This window comes from Schistocerca gregaria, chromosome 2 (genome assembly GCF_023897955.1).
Source record: "Schistocerca gregaria isolate iqSchGreg1 chromosome 2, iqSchGreg1.2, whole genome shotgun sequence".
Classification (NCBI taxonomy): Eukaryota; Metazoa; Arthropoda; class Insecta; order Orthoptera; family Acrididae; genus Schistocerca; species Schistocerca gregaria.
In genome coordinates, this window is record NC_064921.1 from 850,542,676 (window position 1) to 850,554,517 (window position 11,842).

The 11,842-nt window shown below is 43.5% G+C and overlaps 1 pseudogene; it reads right to left on the reverse strand.

Annotated features, from left to right (window-relative positions):
* Nucleotides 1-11,444: 11,444 nt before the first annotated feature.
* Nucleotides 11,445-11,562, reverse strand: LOC126337178 (5S ribosomal RNA; annotated as a pseudogene).
* Nucleotides 11,563-11,842: the final 280 nt, after the last annotated feature.

The following is an 11,842-nucleotide window of genomic DNA, read 5'->3' on the forward strand; positions in this document are numbered from 1 at the left end:
TAAAGGCGGAGTGATTTCAGCTACCCATGCTGTGAGTTGTATGCAACCTGTAAAGCCTTCCTATACCGCAGTCAAAACTTTTATACTGTCTCGCTCGCTAAGCCGAAGCTGTTAGTTCTACAGAAAAAATGACGGGAATTTGTAGGAAATTTAATGTATTTAAATTTACGTCTGGTGTGTGTTGAGTGACAGTTCCTCAGAGGTGGACGAGTTGTGGTGCCATCGCAAGGCCCCCGTGCTCTCCCGATGTCAAGGGTTACGACAAGGATGACGTATACACAACAGCAGTCACTGCTACCGTTCGTGCACGACTCAATAAAACAGGCAGAAATGTTCATGCTGCAACGCTGGGCAAAACTCGAATATTGCCTGGAAGTTCAACGAGCGACGATTGGGTGTCCCACAGAAATTCTAGTAGGACAGCAAAAACATCGAGAGCTGCTAAAGGTTTCACAATAAATAACGATGTTCTAAGAGTTGCGTTCAATAAGTAATCCAACTTTTTTTTATTTTTATTTATTTATTTATTTAATTTTTTTTTTTTTTTTTTTTTTTTTTTTTTTTTTTTTTTTTTTTTGAGCACATTCGTCTTATTCAGGATTCCAATACATATCATCCCCCACTCTTTTGGCTACAGAACTATATTTTTCAACATAACCTCCGTTCAGTGCGACTGCCTTGCGTCACCTTACTGGGCGGGTCTGAGTGCCCGCATGGCACCACTCCACTGGACGATCTCGGAACCAACGTCTTGGTGCATCGATAATCTCCACATCATCCAGGGACTGCTTACCGAGGAGTGCATTCTCCAATGGAACTAACAGATGGAAGTCGGAAGGTGCGAGATCCAGGCTGCAGGGTGGATGAGGAAGGACAGTCTAAGTTTGCGTATCCGACAGGAGCTCAGAAAACGTGTGAGGCCTTGCTTTCCCATGCAGAAGGAGGTTTGCATTGTGGCGACGAACACGCTAAAGTCGTTCTTGAGTTTCCTGACCGTAGCACACTGCACCTCAGAGTTGATTGCTGCACCATGATGGAGGACATCAAGCAGAATATCCTCTTCAGAACCCCAGAAGACCGTCGCCACGACTTAACCGGCTGAGGGCGCTGCTTTGAACTTTTTCTTCGAAGGAGAGGCCGAAACACTACAACACAGTGCCTAATAATTTTTTCACATAATTAGTTCTGTAACTACAACGAAACTGTGATGCAGTTTCTGTCATGTCCGCCTCGACAGGTGAGTCCTCAGCGAGGCAGAATGCCATCAAAAGCGGCCGGTTTCGATTCCCGGCTGGGTAGGAGATTTTCTCTGCTCAGGGACCGAGTGTCGTGTGATCCTCATCGTCATCATCTCAACCCCATCGACGCGAAAGTCGTCGAAGTGGCGTCACCTAAAAAGACTTGCGTTAGGCGACCGGTGTACCCGACGGGAGGCCCTAACCACATGGCATTTCATTTCTGTCATATGTACCTTTTATTGTTTTATTCAAGTTGTCGTGTATTTAAATGTCAGAGCTTTAATTCCAACGAACTAATTAAAAATATTCTAATTATGATATACTAAAGAGGCTGGCCTGGTCTGGGATGTTTGCTATGGAACAGAGACAAAGAACACGTTGGAAGTAAGGAGTATTGTCGCCGGGTGCGTAAGCGCCGAGTCGGGTAGAAGTAGTTGGCGGAGAGGAGTTAATAACGATGGATGATCAAGTGGAGACGGGGTGAGCGGGAATGTAAGAAAAAAACTGCAAGATTTTTAATATGTGGCCAGGCATATTATATGGTTATAAACGGGCACAGTACACTGTCATCAAGGGCAATTAATATCAAGAGCAATTAATATTCAACAATGTGGGTCCAAACGCGTTATGTGGATCGACGACAACGAAAGCCTGTTGCCATACAGTATCGGAGAATAATACCGTACGTCGCACCAGCAGCAACCCGTCAAAGTAAGCTCCGACCAGTTTCATCTTGGATTGTACAAGGCTAGCCAGCGTAGAAATTTCTCTTAATTGAATAACAGAATGGTTAGAGCAAGTACTGCCATAGTGTAAATGAATTTCACCTCAACAAGGTCCTATCCTATTACCTTTATTGACTTAGAGAATACTACCAGTAAAATAAAAGCAAAATACTGAAAGTGGTGAGCTTATTTAACTTCGGTAACTGAGATGAAGAACTACAATTTAGAAAACTGAGAGCTATCAAAAACTATTATTTAACAGCCGTGAACTTGTTACTTACTAGAACAGCTAGTTAAGGAATGAAGTCTAACAGTAAAAGAATAAAAACGTAATTTAAATTAATGTTGACAAAATATCACTTCCGGATAATATGTTTAATGTTTCATGTGTGGATTGCAAATTTGATCACATTTGCAAATTACGTAACAGTATAATAAAAATTATTTATTCTTCGGTAAATGAAATATTACTAACTCTCCGGAAATAACGTACTATAACAGAAAAAATGAACATTTGCATTTCCAAAATCAGTAACAGCTCGCATTACAGTGAGTAACGCAAAGCTATGCGCTAAGCGGACTGTTTTGCAAACAATTAACTTTTAAGCGTATGTTGTCAGTACAAATTATTTTGCTGCTTTTTTTATTAATTTTAAGTCATGGTATTAATGGTGTTTTTACAACTGCGCTCGATCAATGCTTTTGGTTCTGTTCTCGCTTGATTACAATTTAGTGATTAGTTCGTAATTACAGTCTATAAACAATTAATAATCATGCAATAATTTTTGCTAGTTTACGTTCTTTAGTAATTTGCAATAAGAAATTATAATACGTTCAGTTTATTTATTCCAAATTTCACTAATGATTTGTTATGTTTAATTTTGGTCAAAATTTCTTTCGACTGTTGTGCAAAAGTAGTCGCGCTATAACGATTCGGTTATACCTACATCGTCACGTATATTCATTACTCTTTTTCGGAAGAGATGCCTTTCCCAAACAAAAGGGACTTTTAGGTGCAAGTGCCATTTAAAAAATCTTAACTAACCGGAAGTTCAGGTCCGGTGGTGTGGCGCCACTCCATGAGTTGACGTTTCGCTTCCGGTTCGAAGTGATGAACCGATGTTCCATCGCCTAGACTCCTAACAAGCAAGGCACTCCAAGCACATTGTCCTACGTTTCTCCCTATGGTCGACTGTTATGCGCAGAGGAACCCGCACAGTACCCCAACCGGTGGATGAGTATGTCAGCGCTGCCAACAGACACAGCCAGTTGTGCAGCGAGGTGTTTAACGTGATCCATCGATCACCTCGAATGGAGGTGTCCGCACGTTCCAACATCGCAGCAGTCACAGCTGTGTACGGCCTTCCGGCACGCGGGAGATCGGACAGGTTTGCGCGGCCTTGTTGCGTTGACGAGAGATACCTCGCTCAACGACTCACCGTGGTTTTATTCACTGTCAGGCCTCCGTAGAAATTCTGCAAGTGCCTACGAATATCCTTAATGCTCTAATCCTCCGCAAAAAGGAACTCAATGACACTTCTCTGCTTGAAACGGATCTCCATTACAGACATCGTTTTGAAGGCTACGTATAGCGCTGCCACCTATTGGAACTTCATGAAATTATTGAAGCTTGAGCCGTAGTAAATTTGGCTTTGAAAAGCGCGCCGCAGCGCGTAGTGTGAAGCAGTCGCCCTCCGTTTCTGGCGGTGGCGCCTTTGTCGCAATTGAAGGCTTCGGTGTCTCCCTCTAGCGGGAAAAGGGGAAAAGTGGGCGGTTTGCGTGGTTTTAAGAAGTGGCTGTATGGGCGACTTCTCTGCCGGTGCTAGAGGGACAGCGCGCAGACGGGGCATCAGCGTAAGCGACGCGAGCAGCGGCTCCGTGGTATGGCACATTAACTGCTCGTCGCGAAAGGAATCTTCCTGAGCGTGGGTCCGCAAGGGGCTTTATCTGCAGTTCGGCCGAATGCTGTCGACCGGCGTGAATGTTCTGAAAATCGGCGCGCCTTCCTGCGTCCGTTAAAACGGCTGGCAGCGGGCGACTCGGCAGAGCATTTGGAGGTGTTGCGTTGGTTCAATCCTGGGCGTCGTAACGCACCAGAAGCTATTGATTGTTAACAGATTTTATGAAGTTTAATTGAATTCAATATACTTATTCTTGTTAATTATACCAGCCGTATTTTTTTTTTTTTTTGGGGGGGGGGGGGGCGGTTTCCTGCCATTCATTCTCGTCTGCCCACCCGCGTGAAGGTGGTAGTATTAGAAAGGGTGGTCCGTTTGTCCCCTTTTGAGGACAAAAGGGGGGCGGGGGGGAGTCAGAGTAAATCTGTGGTTTGGATTGCTTCTTTCCTCTCCCAGCTTACCTACGGGTTTATTCGACTGTTAGCCTCTGCCATGTCTCTGAAAGTCTGAGGCACCAATGACTGTACTGTTTAAAATGCAAGGCGCTAAGACCTGATCCATTCTCTCGCCTGCCATGACTATTATTACTAGACTCATGTGTAAAAGGTACTCTAAGAAAGAAGAAAAATTCCTTTTGCCTCGTGTTAATAACTAGGCAATTGCATAACAAATTCCTGTACATCTGGAAGCTGTAACATACGTAAATGTGTGTTTATGTATATTTGGCTATAATAAGGAAGATTGTTAATGTACGCCGTAGTGGAATTTTTTATATTGTTTCTAGTCAGCAAAAACTGTTGTGTTTTTTCAATTCAATACCTTTTAAGGCTTTTACTCAACGTGCTTATGTGTTTTATACAGGTAGTTGGTTATTAGTGTGTTTTCTTGCCATGCAAAAGTTTGCCATTTCATTACGGGTAGAAATTGTTGCCTTGAAAGGAAAATGTTGTAAAAGTTGGCAAGTCCTACCTGGCGAGCGTGTGTGTTTGCCGTAAGTTAACTGGCAGAAATTTGTAAAATTTGTTTTTTTTTTATATATTTTGGAAATGTTAATGTTATTAACTGTGAGTGTCCCTCCCCCCCCCCCCCCACGTGTGCATGACTCATGACTTTTTCTATTTTGAGAGGTTATGTAAGCAGGATTGCCCTTATATGTTGCAGACAAGTTAGATTCTGCGCTATTTAATGAATGGAGTCAAATTCACCTGTAATTTAGCTGAGCTTGAAATATTATACAGCGTCGCGTTGTATACGTTAAGTTGCTTGCTTTTACTTGCCTTTTACTGACGTGAATGATTGTAGGTCTTTTTCTAAAAATCGTAAAGTCTTGCACCAAATTTGAATAAAGAGTGTTACTGAAACTGGGGGGAAATTTCACCAGTTATTCCTTGGTACCTACTTCCACTTTACATATTGTGTATTCATTGAGATTAATAACCTTTGGTGAACCAGTAGTAATTTTGCGGTTCAAAGCTGAAGCGGGTATATTCCACAACGTCCCAAACAAAATTCAGCATTTTTTTCAACCGAAACTTTCTTACTGAAGGCCCCGCGTATCTCCATTAAATTCCAAGTTTCGATTTTTTGAAACGACAATCTGAGTTTTGCACCCTGTACTGTGGCGGCTGGCTGCCCTTCGTCACAGTGGCCTATACTCATAACGCGAGCGCAAACAGAAGCGTCTGCTGAGCTACTCGCAGACAGAAAAAGAGCAGGCCGGGAAACCACAGCTACTGGCGCGAGGCTAGCCACCGAGCCCTGCAGGTGAGAGTAGCGGAGCGGCAGAGGGTGACGGCAGGGAGCATAGCCTGCCTGACCAACAGGTGGGTTATGACGCGGAGAAAAAACAAATACTCGCAGCTGAGCGCCCTCGGTTGGTTCAACACGGTCTCTTCTGTGTAGAATCACATCGCCCTATCGCAAGGTGCGAAGAGTCCCAACCCACAAGGGACTTCCATAATTCCAAAGAACTGTTTACCCACATAAGTATCATTTGCATCTACTACATCTGAACTCCGCAAACCATGTTACGATGCGTGGCAGAGATTACTTTGTGTACATCTTTCAGGGAAGAATTACCTGTGTTAAACCTCCGTGTCAGATCGAGTCCAATTTTACCTTCAGGATTTTATCACGAGATACATGAAGGGGAACACACTGTATGAATGCCGGGGGTGGGGGTGGGGGGGGGGGGGGCGGAGGACGTAAACGGGCGATTTGGAGCAGGAGGACATTTTAATTTCGACTGTCTATACTTTTACAAGTAAATTCATAAAAAGCTGTCACCATTACCAGGAAGGATTCAGGATTCACACCCATAGCAGTGGAAGTTCAAAAACGTAACAAATTATTTTTTTACATGCAAAACTTCATCATTTTTTCACTTACTGTTGGCTGCATTTCTTGCTATAGGTACACTTTTCTTCATAAGTAAGAGAGATTCTTCGATCAATTTTGCACAGCATACAAAACTCACTTCCAGGTGTTTGAAACTCTAGAATTTATTTACTTCATGAAACAATGAATCAGCAGTTACACTTTAAATTTCATGTTTAGAAAAAATTCAAATTTTATAGTTACTGGAACCGCGCGACCGCTACGGTCGCAGGTTCGAATCCTGCCTCGGGCATGGATGTGTGTAATGTCCTTAGGTTAGTTAGGTTTAATTAGTTCTAAGTTCTAGGGGACTGATGACCGCAGCAGTTTAGTCCCATAGTGCTCAGAGCCATTTTTTTATAGTTAATTATCCCAGTTTTTACCACTGTTTTTAATAGGTTTGGGAAATTTTAGAGTTTCATACATCTGTAAGTAGGTTTGTATGCTGCGTAAAATTCATCGAAGAATCTCTCCTAAAGCGCTGCAGTCATGGACTGTGCGGCTGGTCCCGGCGGAGGTTCGAGTCCTCCCTCGGGCATGGATGTGTGTGTTTTTCCTTAGGATAATTTAGGTTAAGTAGTGTGTAAGCTTAGGGACTGATGACCTTAGCAGTTAAGTCCCATAAGATTAAAGAAAAAATCTCCTACTTATGAAGAAAAGTGTACCCATAGTAAGAAATGCAAGCAATAGTAAGTGCAAACGTGATGAAATCTCTCGTAAAAGTGTTATTCTCTAATGTTTTTGAGTTCCACTGCTATGAATGTAAATTCTGAATCCTTCCTGGTCATGCTGACAAAGTTTTATGAATTTATCTGTAAAAGTATAGACAGTGGAAATTAAAACCTCCTGCGGTGCCTCTCCTGCTTAAGTCAGCCCGCTTGGCGTTCTAACGCCCTTAAATGAATCTCCTAGCCACACACGCTCTCGTACCTTCAGCAAAAACATGGTTCAAATGGCTCTGAGCACTATGGGACTTAATATCTGAGGTTATAAGTCCCCCAGAACTTAGAACTACTTAAACGTAACTAACCTAAGGACATCACACACATCCATGCCCGAGGCAGGATTCGAACCTGCGACCGTAGCGGTCTCGCGGTTCCAGACTGAAGGGCCTAGAGCCACTCGGCCACAACGGCCGGCCGTACCTTCAGCAGTAAATCACTCTGTATCACAGGCGACTGTAGAATTCGTATCCCACTGCCGTCCAGGGCGTCTCCACGCAATCCTTCCACCTCTAATCTCATTGGCTGGAATATAATTGTCTTTAGTGATGAGTGCTGCTTCGAACTGAGCCTCGATGAGAGGCCCAGGACAGCCGTGGGATACCAACCTGACAAGATCCGACAGCCAGGAGTGATGGTCTGGGGTGTCATATCCTTTCATAGCAGGACGCCTTTCGCTGCCTTCCGCGGACCCTTGCGGCACAGCTGTATGTCGACGGTATTATACGCCCCGTTTTGTTGCTATTCATGGTAAGCCATCCTGGGCTTTTATTTCAGCGAGATAATGCTGTCTTCGGGCTTGCCAAACCTTACCTTGGCCAACAAGGTCATCGGATCTCTCTCCAAATGAGAATATTTGGACCACTATCGGCAGGGCCCTCCAACCTCTTCGGAATTTTGTCGATCTAAGGTGCCAATTGGACAGAATACGGCACGATATCCTTCAGGAGGGCATCCAACAACTCTGTCAACCAGTGCCAAGACGAATGCATAATGGTCAGAGTTTGACCAACATGTTACCGACTTGCTTAACTTGTGAAGCTCTTTCTCTTGAATAAATCATCTAATTTTTCTGAAATTGCAATCATTTGTTTACCTGTACACGTACGTCACATCTACCAATTTCCGACACATTCTGATAATATTTTTCGTTGTCAGTCGTTTTTTTGTCCTAGAGTGTGTCATAAGATATTTATTCTATAACCTCTTTCTGCTGATGTCTTTGTTAACGTGTTGTAACCTCCCCCTCACTTATCGACCTTAGTGACAGTAAAAATTAAACCGCGTGTACCTAATGGAAATTTGGGAAAAGGAATCGTCACCGAAGTTAATCCGTCGGTAAAGAGAGAGGAAAGAGTTATATCTACATGAAAGGAAAAATGCAAATGAAACTGGTGGAAATTAATTTTGAAATGGTATAAAGTTAATATAGAAAGTAAATGTGCGGTCGTTACGTTAACAATTAACTGGCGTTAATTAAATATTTGAGATTTGGGGAAAATTACGGACGTCAGTCCTGTGGACAACTACTATAATAACTGAAAAAGAAAGGTTAATGCACATATAATTAGCACTAAAAGCGTGGCAACTGAAGGTTGACACGTGTTGTGTGAAAACTGAATGTTTGTCAGAACTAATAAATTTCACTACACTCTGACTTAATTTAGCAAAAGAATTAATAAAAACGGAAAATTGAAAGTTAATTTAGTGACTGAAATTAATAGTGAACTTTGTTTCTGAAGCACTACGAAATTCAATAAAATAAGGTTAGTCTTGGGCTACCTCAACAATCATTTCAAAAGCTACTTGAATCTAAGCAATTTAGAAATAAGAGATTTAACTTTTAACTTGAATTAAATGATTCTGTACAATTAACAATAGTAAAGTTTAGTACGTACCAAGCTGAGCTGCAGTCACAGGTAAGCTAAAATATGGTAACAAAACTCGCACTCTTAATTTGTGCTTGCATAATCTAAATATTGTAGCCAGCTATGAATACTTTAACTGAACTTGGAAATTGAAGCAGTGAAACCGAATGATATTACTTTAATTTCGGAAAAGGAAGGGGCCCTGCTTGGTAATGCAATTGGGACAACGAGCAACAAAGGTTCATGCTAAGTTGCTGTATTTTAGTGATGCCTATGGAATAGTTTGAAAAGCTGAGGTCTGCCATATAGTTCTAAAACTTTACGTGCTTTCAGTCTTCCTTGTTGGTTGATTGAACTTTTGAAGTTGTCGATCGAGGAGGTGGCGACAATCACTCATTGTTGGCCGTAGCTGTTGCAGAAACTGGATGTTGGCGCGCCTTCTTCTCGACACGGTCACCAGGCGCGAAACGGGCTCTTGATGTGTGCGAGCTTATGTTTCCCGTCCGCGACACCGTGCCAAAAACTATCATAGCAAGTCGAGCGCAATTACATGCTGCCAAACGTCGAAAGCGCGGCAACTCGCGGGTGCGTCACATAACACACCTGCTCCACCGCCCTACTCCAGCCAGACTACCCCTGCTCTGCCCGTGTTCCACGCGGCAGAGTTAACACTACCAGAGATCCTAAACACTTTGGTTCTGCACACGACCTATCGATGTAATCGTTCGATAGCATACTTTTCCCTTGTCAAGACCCAGCGTTAAAATAAAAATAATATTTACAAAACAAACCAATTATACATAGTAAATACAATAGTAAATAGTAAATACAATAGTAAAACAATTACAATATATAAAGACACAGAAATGTCATATCTTCAGGTAACAAAATAAGAAAAAAATTCTAGTACAATAGATGGAAGTAGGAGGATATGCATTTCCGGCGTTTCAGTGTGAAACATGTTTATCGTTTCCGGCCGCTGTGGCCGAGCGCTTCTAGACGCTTCAGTACGGAACCACGCAGCTGCTACGGTCGCAGATTCGAATCCTGCCTCGGCCATGGATGTGTGTGGTGTCCTTAGGTTAGTTAGGTTTAAGTAGTTCTAAGTTCTAGGAGACTGATGACCTCAGATGTTAAGTCCCATAGTGCTCAGAGCCATTTTTGAACCTTATTCGTTGTGTATTTTGTCCGCTACATCGTCGTACACGTGTTTTGTGCCCATACCGGCGTCCAGAATTACCCTATGCCTTGTTTTTCAAAAATTACGTCTAACATGTTACCAAACATCGTCTTAACATTTGGGTAACGTTTCATCTTCCACCCTGCCGTTCTCATATATGCCTCGAAAGTAATGAGATTATCTTCACTATTGTGGATGATGGTATATGTTACACACTACCCCAACAGCCACATCACAGTGTTGTTCTTGGCAGCAGGAAAATGTTTCGTGTCCGGCCAGAGCAGGATGTCAGTGCAGTGGCTGGCAGGGCTGTTGCGGGTGATCAGGCCCAGCCTCTGCTGCACCCATTTCCAGTTAATGAGATGACCGCCACAAGTGATCCACTCAGCTATCTGGGTGGACAGCCTGCCGAAGATTCTCTGCTAACAAATTACACGTTGTGGATGTCGCTCGGCGTACATTTCAGTGGCCTCGGCTAACACATAACAGAAAATCGTGTCTGGCATTTCCTCGTGGTATAATTGGCCTCCAGTACTCCGTTTACAGCCTGATGTGTTCACACTGCACGGAATCACTAATCGTATTGTGCTAACGTACTGCGTGGGCAGGTGACTGACGCAGCAGATCGTTGCACCGTTGCAGCTGCTGTCAGCGCAACCAACAGAGCCCTGCAAGTAGCAACCATTCAGACATGCACAGTGCACAGTAAGAGGGCATACACCACCGAATACACCGTACTACTCGTCACAAGTAAGGCGGTCCGTTTCTCAAATAGGTTTTAGTTTACCGATATGCAGGTTGGTTCTTACTAACGTAAAAAACCTCCGAAACGACGTAGATAATGCTGAAACAAGTAATTCACTGTAAGACACGTGGGAACACAAAAGTGTATGACAATTGTTGCACATGTGACGTCACGGGATGTTACCGAATGTGCGACGTTCGATCCAATAGATCTGTCGCACCTAACCATTCCAAGTCAACTGTTGACGTCGGTGTGGCTCCCGGCATACTTGCGCGACTTTGGCGCGTGGAACTCGGGGTTCGAGTCTCGTTTGTGGCAGGCAAGATTTTTTCATTGCAATTATGTGTTAAAATTGAGGTATGATTCATTATTTTATTTACCGGTCTGACGATCTCCGCCGGTTTATTGCAAAGTACAGCACAACAAAAATCTACCGTATTGCGTCACAAGTAAATGAGTGCACGCTTCTGAATTGCGTCACTATTAGGAAATCACCCTAAACTCCTCCAGAACAGACCATGAAGGCACAAAGGTACCGACCGGCCGCCGTATCATCTTCAGCCCACTGGATGCGGATAAGGAGGGGTATGTGGTCATGAGGTCAGCCGTATGTCAGTTTCCGAGACCGGAGCCGCTAATTCTCAATCAAGTAACTCCTCAGTTTGCCTCACAAGGGCTGAGTGCACCCCTCTTGCCAACAGCGCTCGGCAGACCGGATGGTCACCCACCCAAGTCCTAGCCCAGCCCGACAACGCTTAACGTCGGTGATCTGACAAGAACCGGTGCTACCACTGCGGCAAGGCCGTTGGCTAGGAAATCACCCAAATTTTCTTTACTAAATCATATCTTTACACAAAGAACGAAGGAAAAAGAAAAAGAAACAAAACAAAACAAGAACAGTTTTAACTTGATTACAGCAAGGAGATCCTCCGGGAACTCCAGATAGGAATCCCTGGAGAGTAGGCGAATTTACTTTCGAGGAACACTCTTGAGAAATGAAATGATAATTAAATCGGCACCCTAACTGCAAACAGGCGTTGATATGCATCATTGTGGACGTATTGAAAATGTGTGCCCCGACCGGGACGCG